The sequence below is a fragment of the Pelodiscus sinensis genome, chromosome 6, assembly GCF_049634645.1.
Source record: "Pelodiscus sinensis isolate JC-2024 chromosome 6, ASM4963464v1, whole genome shotgun sequence".
Taxonomy (NCBI): Eukaryota; Metazoa; Chordata; order Testudines; family Trionychidae; genus Pelodiscus; species Pelodiscus sinensis.
The window spans coordinates 118,140,110-118,155,676 of NC_134716.1; the positions used below are offsets into that span (position 1 = coordinate 118,140,110).

The 15,567-nt window shown below is 44.6% G+C and overlaps 1 protein-coding gene across 1 annotated transcript in view; it reads left to right on the forward strand.

The window, feature by feature from the left end:
- The window catches only part of LOXHD1 (lipoxygenase homology PLAT domains 1), a 288,412-nt gene that overhangs the window by 97,317 nt on the left and 175,528 nt on the right, over nucleotides 1-15,567 (forward strand). The window lies entirely within an intron of this gene.

Genomic DNA, 15,567 nt, shown 5'->3' on the forward strand with positions numbered 1-15,567 from the left:
CATGTGCTCCCACGCTGACCTCAGTGTGTATGCCAGGGGGTGGCACACAATGGCTACGTCTACACTGGCATGATTTTCCGAAAATGCTTTTAACGGAAAAGTTTTCCGTTAAAAGCATTTTCGGAAAAATCGCGTCTAGATTGGCAGGATGCTTTTCCGCAAAAGCACTTTTTGCGAAAAAGCGTCTGTGGCCAATCTAGACACGGTTTTCCGCAAAAAAGCCCTGATTGCCATTTTCGCGATCAGGGCTTTTTTGCGGAAAACAGTACTGTGCTGTCTACATTGGCCCTTTTGCACAAAAGTCTTTCGGAAAAAGACTTTTGCCCGAACAGGAGCAGCATAGTATTTCCGGAAAAGCACTGATGATTTTACATGAGATTGTCAGTGCTTTTGCGGAAATTCAAGCGGCTAGTGTAGACAGCTGGCAAGTTTTTCCGCAAAATCAGATGACACTAGACACAGCCAATGTGTGTAACATGAGTCAGGATCAGGCCTGATCCCAAGAGGTGAAAGTTGAACGAGGTTGTGTGTGTCAGTAGCTCCTCTCCAAATGGCAATGAGGAACCTCAAGCTGAACATCGCCGGTGAGTATGCCAGGGCAGTCTAAATTTGGGCATGGAGATTGAATTAGCCTCTCTCCCCTTAGATTGGCTGTGAGAGAAGGGCAAATGCACAGTGCTTGGACTGTGGGTGGGGGAAGACTGTGCTTCTCTTATATACCAAACCACTTCAGTGGGTAAGTAATGAACTTCTTGCTCCGGCACTATCCATTGGGCCTTTGTGTGCCTCCATTTCCACATATGTAAAATTGGGATAATACTTACACCACCTTCATAAAGTGCTTTGAGATCCTCCCATGAGAGGTGCGTGGCAGGGGGTATGTGAACCCCACATTGGTCAGGACCGATTAATGAGCAGCCTCATTCACTTCACCTGCTTGAGCTGTCAGGCTGGGAGCGGGTAGCTAAAAGGCCAGAGCCGTCTCAGGTGGGGCCAGACAGGGTGGCCAAGCAGGCTGACAGCTCCTATGCCATGCGGGGAGCAGACTTCAGGCAGCCTGGGGTCTCCCTGAGAGAGGGTAGGTCTGGCACCAGCTGTTAGTCTGGCCTTTACCAGGTGGCGGGTCTTAGGGCGAGCTGCTGCAGCTGGGGCCTGCCTGAAAGGAAGGGGGCTGCCAGCTGAGTCCAGCGGGGCCAAAGAGTCTTTTGGTTTGGGGTTATGTTGAACCTTGGCTTGGGATATGTTTATACAGCAGCGAGGTGCCTCCCGGCCTGGGCAGGCAGATGGGAGCGAGCACATTAAAAGCAGCAGTGCAGACATTGGGGCTCTGACACAGACTCGAGCTGGCCAGCTGAGTTCAAACCCAGGAGGGGTCAGGTGGCTCCAGGGTCTGAGCTGCTACCAGAGCCCAGTAATCATGCTGCTATTTTTAGCACACTAATTGGAGCTAATTAACGTGAGTCTGTCTGCTGGGGCTGGGTGGCTCCCAGCTGCAGTGTTGAACTCTTCCAGTGGCTGGGCAGGATAGCAAAGCCACATCCATAACTTGCTGTGCCTGGCAGAGTTTATTAGGGAAACTGAGGCAGGGCTGCCACAGCATGACTTGTGGGGCATGCAGGGACAGCACCTCTTCACAGCACCTTTTAAGTGCTAATTATTACTGTTAAGGTGCCCAGGGTTCTATCGGAAGTGACCTGGTAGAGATAATCTAACACTGATTGTCCTTGCACCGTGTCCTTACAGATTTGTATCTTCTAATGAGCTGTGTCCCTCTACAGGAGATTGTCAGGCCCGATAGAGATACGAAATGTCTTTTAATACACAGAAGTGAATGCGTGCCCAATTATTCTGCACTTTTAGGGGGGAAAATGTGCGCAGCAGACATGTATAAGAGCAGGACCCTCCCAGGTCTGAATGAGCTAGCGTCTGGAGGCACACAGCCCCAAACCCACCCAGACTGCATACATCCCAGTGCGGCTGTGTGCTCTGCTACGTTTTGCTGCTTCTATATTCCATTTAGTCTGTGAAATAGAAGAGTTCGTGAAACTAGAGGGATTGGGGGGAGGTAGCATGTGATTCGAAGCAGGGCTCAGTCAAAAAGAGAATCCTCAAAGGCAAGCAAATTGCCCATGTTATTTCTTAGTGATCCTTTACACGATACAACTGTGTCTTTAAATTCATTATTGTTCCTTTTTGGGGTGAGTGATTCAAATTTAAGGGTGTGATTTCCTGCACCCTCTTCAAAGGTCTGTCTGCTTATGTGGACTTACACAATCAAGAGGGCTGGGAAAGGTTCACAGACCACAGCTGGTGTAAATCAGTATAGCTCTACTGAAATCAGTAGATGCCATGTTCGTATCAGTCTAGTGAAGTGATTTTGTATTCTGTGCTGGCCGACCACAGTGTTCAGTGTGGTACATACAAGATGGATGTAAATAACATACATTGTCCCAAGAAGCTTGTACAGGCAAAAGGAGAGAGGCTGTAGACATTTCTACAGAAATATTTGCCATCATGTCATCTATTTAGTTTATTTTATCTGCTAAAAAATCATCCTTTGAAATTCTGCAGCTGTAAGCAACACAATTGTCCAGATGCACCTGGGGAGTTGGATTCAGTCTAGAGATGAGACTGAAATGAGGGAAGGATTGGAGGCCTTCCAGGCACTAGGTATGAATTTGTAACAGAAGAGGACTAACTCAGCCATCTTAGGTTGCAATTTCCTTTGAACCATAATTAATGAAAGATAAGCATTCACAGGCTGCTGAAGAGAACTGTCAGCCAGTCAAATACGAATGTAAATTTATCTGAATTCATTTAGTTTCACTGAATTATGAAGGTCTGAAATGAGACTGTAGTATGATTCCCACTGTACACACAGGCTGCTTGCCCTAAGTGTCATCTTTTTTTTTTTTAAATCTCAAAAGGATGAAACAGAGACATTTAATTCTGGCTCATTGGTATTTTCCCAACTACTAGGCAAATGAATAATTATGTGCACAGGTTGTGTGTTTAGCTAAAGATTACTTATTCCTGACAAAAGCCATGCTCTGACTGACAGAGTACATGGCAGGCATTCTTGTCTCTGATGAATTTTCCAGTTCCTTCTACTCTTTTTTTCTTGCGTCTTTTTTCCCCTCTTGGGAGCCCTTAGTCCTTCTTTGTGAACAGATGCTGAAGACGGGGCTTTCTGGCTCTTCTCTTCACCTACAACTGTAGTAGTAACCTGATAAATTCCCCTCTGGTATGCAGTTTCTTAGCCTTGTTTTTCTCTGCCTCCATTCACACAACATATTCAACAGGATCCCTCCTATGATATTTGTCTGGAGGTCTCCCTCACCATTCACTATCAATGTTTTATTTCTCAGTCATGAAATCATGGGTGACTGCTAAGAAGTGCAGGTTTTCTGTGATTTGTAGGAGATCTGGATTGTAGAAACAAATTCACTATGATGGGGAAACTGTCGTGATTTTTGAGGAATCCCAGGGTATGTCTAAACTACGTGGCTCCGTCGATGGAGCCATGTAGATTTGTTTGTTCGGCAAAGGGAAATAAAGTCGTGATTTAAATGATCGCGGCTTCATTTAAATTTAAATGGCTGCCGTGCTGAGCCGACAAACAGCTGATCAGCTGTTTGTCGGCTCAGCACGACAGCCATTTACATTTAAATGAAGCTGCGATTATTTAAATTGTGGCTTCATTTCCCTTTGCCGATCAGCCTAATCTACGTGGCTCCATCGATGGAGCCATGTAGTTTAGACACACCCCCTGTGGTTTTCTATAGAGTGTTTCCTTAAGCTGTATGTGGTGTGGTTGTCACATCCTTACTGTAAACAACTGGCTGTGGCTTGCAGAGGTGATCATTCTGCACTGAGTTCTCCCCTGTGCATAGGTCTGTGTACCACTTATGTCACACTTTACCCCTCCAAATAGTTTTCTGCACTGAGGGGAGAGGGAAGAGGATTTCCCCTTTGCTTTTACAAACTCAGAAGTCCAGCCAGAATGCAGTGGGACCTATAGAGCTTTCACCTCCTTGATCCTGAGCTGAGCAGCTCCCAGACTCATAACGTCCAATATGATGCATCCGGTTTCTTTTGTTTGCATTGATTTAAATGTGGTTAGATCTTAAAAACACTCTTCCAGAGTAAGTCTGTCTTACTTCTCTTTTTAAGGGTATGTCTACACAGCAACATTATTTTGAAATACCCTGTGATATCTAATACATAAAGGAGAATGTTTGTATGTTTGTGCACTAATAACTTGGACACTATAAGTGCTACCACAACCAAACTTTGCATGGGATAACCTTTCACCCAGGAGAAGGTTTTAAGGTACTGTGGGAGGGAAGAGATGAGAGACCAATGCCTCTCCCCGGGGCTGCACGGAGCTTGGTGGTGCAGGGAGAAGCGGCTTCCCGGGGGAAGTGGTGGGGACAGTCACTTACTAAGGCTGGCAGAGGGACAAGGAAGCAGAGGGCGGGCTCAGGCGCCGGCATCAGGCACGTGGCTCCCTTCCCCCTCTCTCCCCTCAGGCTCCTCACCTCAGTTATATCAACTGTCAACTTCTATTTCAACAATGCTCCACCTTCCCGAGCAACGCCGGGTAACTCCAGCTAGTTTCAAAATAACTTAGTCCGCATCTACACAGCAGGCAGTTATTTTGAAATAATGTCAAAATACTGTCAAACTGGAGGACTTCTTACTCGGACTCCTGTAAGCCTCATTGTCTGAGGAATCAGGGAAGTTGGAGGAAGAGTGATCTATTTCGAAATAAGAGCTGTGTAGACACTCCTAATTTCGAAATAAGCTATTTTGAAATAAGCCACACAATTGACATAGCTCAATTTGCGTAGCTTATTTCGATTTACACCCTGCTGTGTAGACGCACCTTTACAGATTATTAAAAGCTGAAGGACTGTTACAAAGCAAATGGCTATGCTCTATGTTTATTTGCCGTGTCTCACTCAGCTTGAACAATGAAGAGACTGGTCAGCTTATAGTTAGTTTTTGACCCCTGGTTCTCATGCACTGGCAAATTCTGCCCGGTTCCAGTTATAAATCCCTACAATCACCAATACAAGAACCTGGATAGATCGATTGAAATAGCTGCTACAATTGAAGCGAGGGCTTAGAAAAAATGAAAACACAGGAATGAGTTGCCGAGGGAGGTCGTGGAATCTCTATCTCTGGAGATATTTAAGAGCAGGTTAGACAGACATCTATCAGGGATGATCTAGACAGTACTGGGTCCTGCCGTGAGGGCAGGGGGCTGAACTCAATGACCTATCGAGGTCCCTTCCAGTTCTAGTGTTCTATGATTCTATGAAGAGTGGGCTTTTAAAAACTGAAACTAAACAAAACATAAAACTTCCAGTGACCTTCCCCTAAACATTGAGGCTGAACCACCTGACAGAGTCCTCTGAAAGTGGAGCAGTTAGTGAATCAGAGCAGCCCAGGTAAACCAGTTATTGCAGTTCTGCCCCCATTCACATAGCCCCTTTTCTCCCTTGTGCTTCCCACTATCCTCTCGCCTCACTCTGCCCTGCATCTACTTATCTACAAAGAGGTGCTGAAACTAGGAGTCTGGGTGTTGCAGCACCCCCTGGCTTGAAGTGGTTTCCATTATATATAGGGCTTCCAGTTTGGTTCAACAGCTCTCAGTGCCCCCACTATAACAATTGTTCCAGCCCCTTGCTCACACCAGCATACATACAAACAGAATCTCAGAAGATTAGGCAGGGAAGAGACTTCAGGAGGCCATGTTGTCCGACCTCTTGCTTGAAGCAGGACCAGCCCCAACTCAATCATCCCAGCCAGGGCTTTGTCAAGCCGGGCCTTAAAAACCTCTAGGGATGGAGATTTTACCACCTCCCTGGGGAACCCATTCCAGTGCTTCACCACCCTCCTAGGGAAATAGTGTTTCCTAATATCCAACCTTGACCTCTCCCACTGCAACTTGAGACCATTGCTTGTTGTGTCATCTGTCACTACTGAGAACAGCTTCTCTCCATCCTCTTTGGAACCTCTCTTCAGGAAGTTGAAGGCTGCTATCAAATTCCCCCTCACTCTTCTCTTCTTAGACTAAATAAGCCCACTTCCCTTAGCCTCTCCTCATAAGTAATATACCCCAGGCCTCTAATCATTTTTGTTGCCTTCTGCTGGACTCTCTGTGGTGTGGAGAGGGTGGATAAAGAAAAGTTATTTATTAGTTCCCATAATAGAAGAACTAGAGGACACTAAATTAAATTAATGGGTAGCGGTTTAAAATTAAGTTCTTCTTCACATAGCGTGTAGTCAACCTGTGGAACTCCTTGCCAGAGGAGGCTGCGAGGGCTAGGACTATAACAGAGTTTAAAAAGAAGCTAGATAATTTCATGGAGGTTAGGTCCATAAAAGGCTATTAGCCAGTGGATAGAAATGGTGTTCCTGGCCTCTGTTTGTCAGAGGCTGGAGAAGGATGGCAGGAGACAAATCGCTTGATCATTGTCTTCGGTCCATCCTCTCTGGGGCACCTGGTGCTGGCCACTGTCAGCAGACAGGCTACTGGGCTAGATGGACCTTTGGTCTGACCCAGTACAGCCGTTCTTATGTTCTAATACTCAAGATGTGGTCTCACCAGTGATGAATAGAGGGGAATAATCACTTCCCTCCATCTGCTGGCAATACTCCTATTAATGCAGCCCAATATGCCATTAGCCTTCTTGCCTACACACTGTTAACTCATATCCAGTCTCTTGTCTATTGTAACTCCCAGGTCCTTTTCTGCAAAACTGCTGCTTAGCCAGTTGGTCTCCAGTGTGCAGTAGTGTATCAGATTCTTTCACCCTAAAACATAAGGAGCGAAGTGCGGATAGACACAAGGAATGAGATTACTTTGGTGACTATGTGCCGATGTAAGTTAGCTCAACTTAATTTTGCAGGATAGGCATGGCCTCAAGGAAAATATGTCACATTTAATGTGTCTGTCAGAACTTTTTTTATCCTCTCCCAGATCTCTGATCCATAAACACAGTGCCATATGCCCATGGTCCTTTGACAATTATGGTACCACACATTCTTTTTTTTACCCAAAGGCTGCTGTTGGTAGCCTGGGTTAATTCACAGCATAGATATTAATTACAAGGATGGGATTTTGTTCAGTTTTATTATTTCCCTTTCCTTTATGAATTCTTAGGGTTGTATGACTGCAAGTGGACCTTTGCATAAAAGGCCTTCTCTGAAGTCAATGGCTTAGGATCAAACCCTCTTTAGGAAATGGGTCTAGGTGTACTGCAAAAGCGCCAGTGTTTGGAACTCTTCTGGATTGAAGATAAGCATTGCCAAACAAAACACAGGAGCACCTTCACTTCCCAGCCTGCATTGGAAGTGATAGGAGCCTTTCACCTGGCTTTGGAACTATTTCCATGGCTCATGTTCTCTTCCCTGTTCAGGTGATGCTCAGAGCAACACTGGGAGACTCTGGAAAAAACTGTGTCCAGACCTCCTAAAGTGGATGGAGCAGCCACATGGTTCCTAGGGAGTCCACATAAAAAAAATGAAGACCGACATTGAAACCAGTTGGCAGTCTCTAAGAGGTCCATCCACATTAGGACAAAGAAATATTGGTAGAGAGAAGATGGGACTCCCATTGTCTTTCTGCTTCATGGCGATCAATCCAAAACTTTTTGCCTTTTCACTCTGGTTTTGTCTAGATTAAGAAAAGTGACTGGGATTTTTTAATATGCTAGTTAAACATGATATGATCATGATTTTTCCACTTGTGAAGCCACAGGTTAATCATTTTAACCTCAATTTAGCTGGTCACGGTCTGTCATAGGCTTTCCACTCATCTAGGATATTAAGGATAAGGTTGGTATTAGGCCTGCATTATCTAGGGCATGTTAGCAGACCATAACCTAACGCAGACCTCTTTTTCTATTCTAGATAAACCCTGTAAGAACATTCTTTTACAAAGAGAAAACAAATAAATTAATTTTCAGAAGGGCCTTTTACTTTTCTAAGCCTTAAAACCAATACAAAAACATAAGCACCTAGAAACAGACTTTGTGTAGTTTAAGTGAATACTGAATTATAGATAATAACATTTTCACAAAGTCCTGCCAACTTGGCTATTCTAAATAGGTTCAGAAACCAAAGACTAATCTCCAACTTGCTCCTAGGCTGTTAACACTCCAAAGTTGCTAAAGGTCATACACAATGGGCTATAAATATTTCAGATAACAGTTTATGCAAACCCTGACAAGACCACATATTTAGAATAGAACAAAATTATGACTGTATCCTGTGTGTGAGCTCAAACCATCCAACTGTTCCATTTGCTTAATTAGTGATAACTCTTTCTCTGGGAAAAGTTTAGTCTTATCCAGCTTATTAATAATAAATTAGGTTACAATGGAGCGGTATTATGCATTCGAAATCTAAAGGGCTATTGAATGAACATGTCATTCTTCTTGCTAGGAAGCAGATATAATGCATTGTTCATCAGAAACTTGGGAGAGAAAGCAGCCATCATAATTTTATGTGTATATTATCTTTAAAGTTAAAAGCACCAGGAGTTGCTCACTGGTTTATATAATTATTTTTATTATTTGGCAAAAATTGACCATTGTCAAAAAAGATTATCCATACTTGTGACTTCGTCTAAGTAATACAGCTGACTAAATTTGCCTTCCCTAAAAGAACACATCTGGAAGCAAGAAACTGAATCATTATGGATGGGAATGTAATGTTAATCCTCTGAGTGAGTTTCTGTATGTGAAAATTCTGATTAAAAATGTTGCCAATATTCCTGCAATAGTAAATTATTGAAGTTCGGTTGCCCAAACTGAAAGGACATGGTCACAGATTGAATGGGTCTGTGACTTCTTCACATGCTTGCATATCTATTTCCCGGCATGCTTGTGTGTAAAGTGAAAGTAGTGAGATCAACCAGGGAGATAGGGACTGAGTCCATAATCAGTAACCAACCTGGCAGTAAGGAAGTTTCTCCTCATGTCTAACTTAAACCTCCCTTGCTGCAATTTAAGCCCATTGCTTCTTATCTTATTCTCAGAGGTTAAGAAGAATAAATGTTTGCCCTCATCCTTCTAACAACCTTTTAGGTACTTGAAAATAGTTATCAAATCTTCTCTTGGTCTTCTCTTTTTCAGACTAAACAAACTCAGTTTTTTCAATCTCCCCTCATAGGTCATGTTTGTTAGATCCTTAATCATTTTTGTTATTCTTCTCTGGACTTTTTCCAGTTTGTCTACATCTTTCCAGAAATGTAGCTTGTGACCCTTAGATCGCTTTCTGCAATTCTCTTCCTAAGTAATCATTTCCAAATTTAGTATGCGTACAACCAGCTATTCCTTCCAAAGTAGAGTACTTTGCATGTGTCCTTATTGAATTTCATCCTATTTATTTTACACCATTTCTCCAGTTTGTCCAGATCATTTTGAATTTTAATCCTATCCTCCAAAGCACTTGCAACCCTTCCCAGTTGGAATGAACAGCTGAATTAAACACAAGGATTTACTGGGAAAAAGGAGAATAATCATAATACTCAATAGAGGAAACAATCATTTTCCTTTTCCTTTTTTCTTACAGGAATGTTTTGTGCCTTAATAGCAATCATCTTGATTCCTCTGGAGCATACTCGGAGCAAAAAACTTTGGAGACTAATTAGCTTTGTTTCAGGCTTGCTTCAGACTCTGCAGCTGTTTCTAAATATATGTACCGTAAAGCATTGGAAATGCTCTCTGGAGTTTCTTCCCTAGTAACACTGCATTTTGAAACAGTGATAGTCTCCACTCATGGTCGAATTCAGTTAACAGGAAAGCATCATTGAACTCTTCATAAACATTCCCTGTCCTCCAAATGCTCTTGTACCTCCAGTGAATACACAAGCAGCCTGAGTTCCCAGTGCAAATATCCAGTTGGAGACGCTATTCACAGACTATGAAAGCTGCTGTTCATTGCAAAGGACTGTCGTCAATTTCTCTTGACAGGAATAATTATTCTGAGGCACAGAAATGACCTGCTGATCTGGTGGCTTCCACATTTTTTCTTGGTGGGACACGAGGGGAAAAGATTATTGGATGGTGTGCCATGGTTTTATGCAGCTAAAAGCCAAGCATTTCCAGCGGTGCTGGAACAACTTGTATAGTGGGGGCACTGAGAACCATTGAACCACACTCTAAACTCTGTTTGAGATGGAAACTACTTGAAGACAGGGGATGGAATAGCACCCACCCACACACATACTCCCCCATTCCAGCACCTATGAGCATCTCTCTCTGGGAGACTCAACCAACTCCTGCTGAGCTCAAGGGGAGCCTTTCCCTTGACTTGAATGACGATTGTTCGTGGTTCTTGCAGTCTTGTCTCATTCTGCCTGCTGCAGGGCTCCTCTGGCGCATACTCAGCGGGGAACCATCTCCTTCACAAGAAGCTACTGTGGCTCAGAGGGTGGGATGCACAAACCTAAGCCCCAGACTTAGGTACCAATGTCCCAATTTTGGGTGTTGCTCCCATAAAATCCCTCCTGGGCTGCCTCCAAACCTTGAGGGTGCCTGATCTTGCTGGGCACATTAACTTTTGTGGTACAAGTTCCCCAGGTGCCTATGTTTCTGCCTCTGAGTATGTGTACTGCAGCCTTATTCAGGTTGTTCGGACACCTATCTCCTGTCTAAGTCACAAAGTGAATCACAAATCAAGGGCAGGTAGCAGACCCATCAACTTCAGGGGCTGGAGGACGGTTCCCCGGGGCCCAGGGCTACTGCTGGCAATGTGTCAGCCACTGTGGAATGGTAGGCACCTCTCTGCTTAACTTGCATGCGAGGCCCAGTCTGTTAGACATGCTCAGAGGCCACCAGAGTGGAACACTTTCAGAGACACTGATCTAGATCATCCCTGATAGATAGTGATAGAAATGTAGCCGTGTTAGTCTGGGGTAGTTGAAGCAAAATGCAGGACAATGTAGCACTTTAAAGACTAACAAGATGGTTTATTAGATGATGAGCTTTCGTGGGCCAGACCCACTTCCTCAGATCAAATAGTGGAAGAAAGTAGTCACAACCATATATACCAAAGGATACAATTAAAAAAAATGAACAAATATGAAAAGGACAAATCACATTGCAGAACAGAAGGGGGATGCGGGGGGGTGGGAAGGGGGAGGAAGGAAGGTAAGTGTCTGTGAATTGCTGATATTAAAGGTAGGGAGAGTGGGATGTTTGTGAGTTAATGGTATCACAGGTGATAATTGGGGAAACTGTCTTGGTAATGGGTGAGAAAGTTCAAAGACTTGTTAAGTCCTTGTTGGCAAGTGTCGAATTTTAACATGAATGACAGTTCAGAGGATTCCCTTTCAAGTGCAGATGTAAAAGGTCTTTGTAGCAGAATGCAGGTGGCTAAGTCATTTAGAGAGTGTCCTTTCTGGTTAAAGTGGCAAGAAACTGTTTTCTCTTTGTGATCTTGTCTGATATCTGTTTTGTGGGCATTAATCCTTTGGCGAAGTGTCTGAGATGTTTGTCCAATGTACATAGCAGACGGACACTTTCGGCACATGATAGCATAGATTATATTTCTGGATGCGCAGGAATATGTGTTCTTGATCTTATAACTCACTTGGTTAGGTCCAATAATGGTATCAGCAGAATGAATATGTGGACAAAGCTGGCAACGGGGTTTGTTGCAAGGGAAGGTACCAGGGTTGGTATTAGTGTGGTATGTCCTGTGGTGGTTGGTAAGAATCATCTTGAGGTTAGGTGGTTGTCTATAGGAGACTATGGGTCTGTCTCCCAGAGCCTCTTTGAGTATGGTATCCTGTTCCAATATAGGCTGTAGTTTATTGATAATGTGTTGGACAGGTTTAAGTTGGGGGTTGTAGGTGATGACAAGTGGTGTTCTATTGTTGGTTTTCTTGGGTCTGTCTTGAAGTAGATGGTTTCTAGGTATTCGTCTGGCTCTTTCAATTTGCTTTTTTATTTCTCTGGGTGGGTAGTTGAGATTTATAAATGCTTGGTAGAGATCCTGAAGCTTCTGGTCTCTGTCAGTGGGGTTAGAGCAGATGCGGTTGTATCGAAGGGCTTGGCTATAGACGATGGATCGTGTGGTGTGTTCTGGATGGGAGCTGGATGCATGTAGGTAACTGTATGAGTCGGTGGGTTTTCTGTAGAGAGTGGTGTCTAATTTTCCATTGTTGATTTGTACGGTGGTGTCCAGGAAGTGGATCTCTCGTGTAGAATGGTCCAGGCTGAGGTTGATGGTGGGGTGTAGGTTGTTGAAATCTCTGTGGAATATCTCCAGTGTTTCTTGGCCATGTGTCCAGATCATAAAGATGTCATCGATGTACCGTAGGTAGAGGAGGGGTGAAAGGGGACGGGAGTTGAGGAAACGTTGTTCTAGGTCAGCCATAAAGATGTTAGCATACTGTGGGGCCATGCGTGTACCCATGGCTGTGCCGCTGATCTGGAGGTATAAGTTGTTCTCAAACTGGAAATAATTGTGGGTGAGAACAAAGTTACATAGGTCTGCTATCAGGTTGGCAGTAGTGTCCTCTGGGATAGTGTTTCTAATTGCTTGTAATCCGTCTTCATGTGGGATGTTGGTATATAGAGCTTCTACATCCATGGTGGCAAGGATGGTATTATTGGGGAGGTTATCGATGTTTTGTAGTTTCCTTAGGAAGTCAGTAGTGTCTCGGAGATAGCTGGGGGTATTGGTTACGAAGGGTTTGAGAAGAGTGTCTACATAGCTGGATAGACCAGTAGTGAGCGTGCCAATACCAGAGATGATGGGACGTCCGGGGTGCCCAGGTTTATGGATCTTGGGAAGTAGATAGAACAATCCTGGTCGGGGGTCAGAAGGTGATTCTGTGAGGATTTGTTCCCGAGTAGCTGTGGGGAGGCTTTTAAGGAGACAGTGTAGTTTCTTTTGGTAGTCCAAGGTGGGGTCAGAGGGGAGAGGTTTGTAAAATGTGGTGTTCGAGAGTTGTCTGGTTGCCTCCTGGTTATAGTCGGCCTTATTCATAATGACCACAGCACCCCCTTTGTCAGCTGGTTTGATTACAATGTCCAGGTTGTTTTTGAGACTCTGGATGGCATGGTGTTCAGCGCGGCTAAGATTGTGTGTCGCTTGTTGTCGTTTGCGAATAATGTCAGTCTGTGCGTTGTTGCGGAAGCTGTGTATATAGAAATCCAGATTGTAATTCCGACCGTCAGGGGGAGTCCATATAGAATTATTTTTCCTTTGGTGTTGGTAGGGGGGATCTGGTAGGTCAGATTGATGTTCAGTGGTGGTTTGTCGAACCTATTCTTAAATATCTCCAGTTGTGGATTCCACAATCTCCCTGGGCAATTTATCCCAGGCTGTGTCTACACTGGCACCTTTTTCCATAAAAGGGATGCTAATGAGATACTTCGGAATTGCAAATGCCGTGGGGGATTTAAATATCCCCCACGGCATTTGCATGAACATGGCTGCCGCTTTTTTCCGGCTCGGGGTTTTGCCGGAGAAAAGCACCAGTCTAGACGGGATCTTGCGGAAAATAAGCCCTTTTCCGGAAGATCCCTTATTCCTACTTTCAGCAAAACCCCGAGCCGGAAAAAAGCCCCAATGTTTAACTACCCTGACAGGAAGTTTTTCCTAATGCCCAACCTAAACCTTCCCTGATGCAATTTAAGCCCATTGCTTCTTGTCCTATCATCAGAGGTTAAGGAGAACAATTTTTGTCCCTCTTCCTTGTGACACCCTTTTAGGTACTTGGAAGCTGCTATCATGTCCCCTCTCAGTCTTCTCTTTTCCAAACTAAACAAGCCCAATTCTTTCAGTCTTCCCCCATAGCTCATGTTCTCTAGGCCTTTAATAATTTTTATTACTCTTCTCTGGACTCTCTCCAATTTGTCTACATCTTTCTTGAAATGTGGTGCCCAGAACTGGACACAGTACTCCAAGTGAGCCTGATCAGTTCAGTGTAGAGTGGAAGAATGACTTCTCGTGTCTTGCTCACAACACTCCTGTTAATGCATCCCAGAATCATGTTTGCTTTTTTTGCAACAGTGTCACACTGTTGACTCATATTTAGTTCGTGGTCCACTATGACCCCCTTGATCCCTTTCTGCAGTACTCCCTCCTAGATAGCCACTTCCCATTCTGTATGCGTGACTTATAACATGGAGCCCAGTGGATAGAGCCCTCCCATGCCCTGTGGTGATCACTCATGTCCTCTGCTTGGTGAGAGAAGACATTGGAACAGGGATCAGCTACCGCTCAGGTGAATCCCCCAACCACTGGGATATCTAGTCTACCTCTGGCCCAATTAACAGCTTCAACATAGAGACTGAGGGAAACCCACATGTGAATATCCATAGCTCAGTAGCAGAAGCATTCACCTGAGAAGTGGCCAGCTCCCTGTTCAGATCCTTTCTTATCATCAGACCCTAAGCACTGCCCTAGGAGTGATAAGGGAGATGGCCCTCCTTCTCCTTCTCTCCACCCTCCCCCCCCAGCTGTTTATTTAAATCTGAGCAACCTCGGAGCATGTCTGTTGGATCAGGGCCCATGCACACGTTAGGTGGCCAAAAGCCTATCTACCTCCAGCTCCTTTGTAACTAGTGGAAAGAGGAAGCTCCCTGCAGCCCAGACTTAGGCACCTGTCTATGAAAGCAGGTTGGAGCTTAGCACATACCTCTCCCACTGGCATCTTCCATTAGCTAGTGTAGGTAGCATGCGTTAGCTTTTCCCAATCTCAGGCTAAGGCGCCTGTCTGTCTCCATCCATTCATTGTAGAGGGAGCCGACGTGCCTGGCTCAGGCTTTGTGAATCGCTGTGTGTTCCTGTGATGATCTAGGCACGGCGCCTGAAAGGTGTTGCCATTTCAGTGCTGAAGTGCCTAAATCCCTTTGTGACTCTGGGACACAGAGAGAAAGTGACTTTCTGAAGGTCACATAAAGACTCTACAACAAAGCTAGGACTTGAACCCCCATCATCCGAGTCACAGGCTAGTGCCTGGGCCTCAAGCCCATGTTTCCTTCTTCTGAATCATTCTGCTTTTGAGATTAGTTATGATCCAATTTCTAGGGCTGAAATAAAGCCAGAGTGCCAGCAAATCAGAGGCAATAGACTGGCTCTTTTTTGCATACCTCACTGCGTCTTTATGGATCCCAGACGCTCAGTGGAGTAGCAGTCATTGTTCACCAATGTGGGGATACATTTTCAAAGACAACTCCCATAGCTGTGTTTGTAAAGTGGAATTTAAATGATTGGAACTCATCTAGCTAGTTAATCGCAGCGCTGCCCAGAGTTCGGTCTCTGGTTTTTACTCAGCGTGTGACATATCCGACGGCTGTGCCATTGCTTGATTGTTTGATGCCCTGCTGGTAATCTGCCACATTGCAGGTCATGCACAAGGAAGCTAGTCTGAAATTTATCATAGAGAAGTTCACCGAACTCCATGGGAGAGGATAGTGTTAAGTAATGAAGCATGATCCTCCCTGTTTATCAGAGTAGACGAGTGTGGCAATTTATGCTTGATGGTGCCATCTAGTGGCTGAAATAAGATTAGCCAAAACTGTAGCCCTCCCC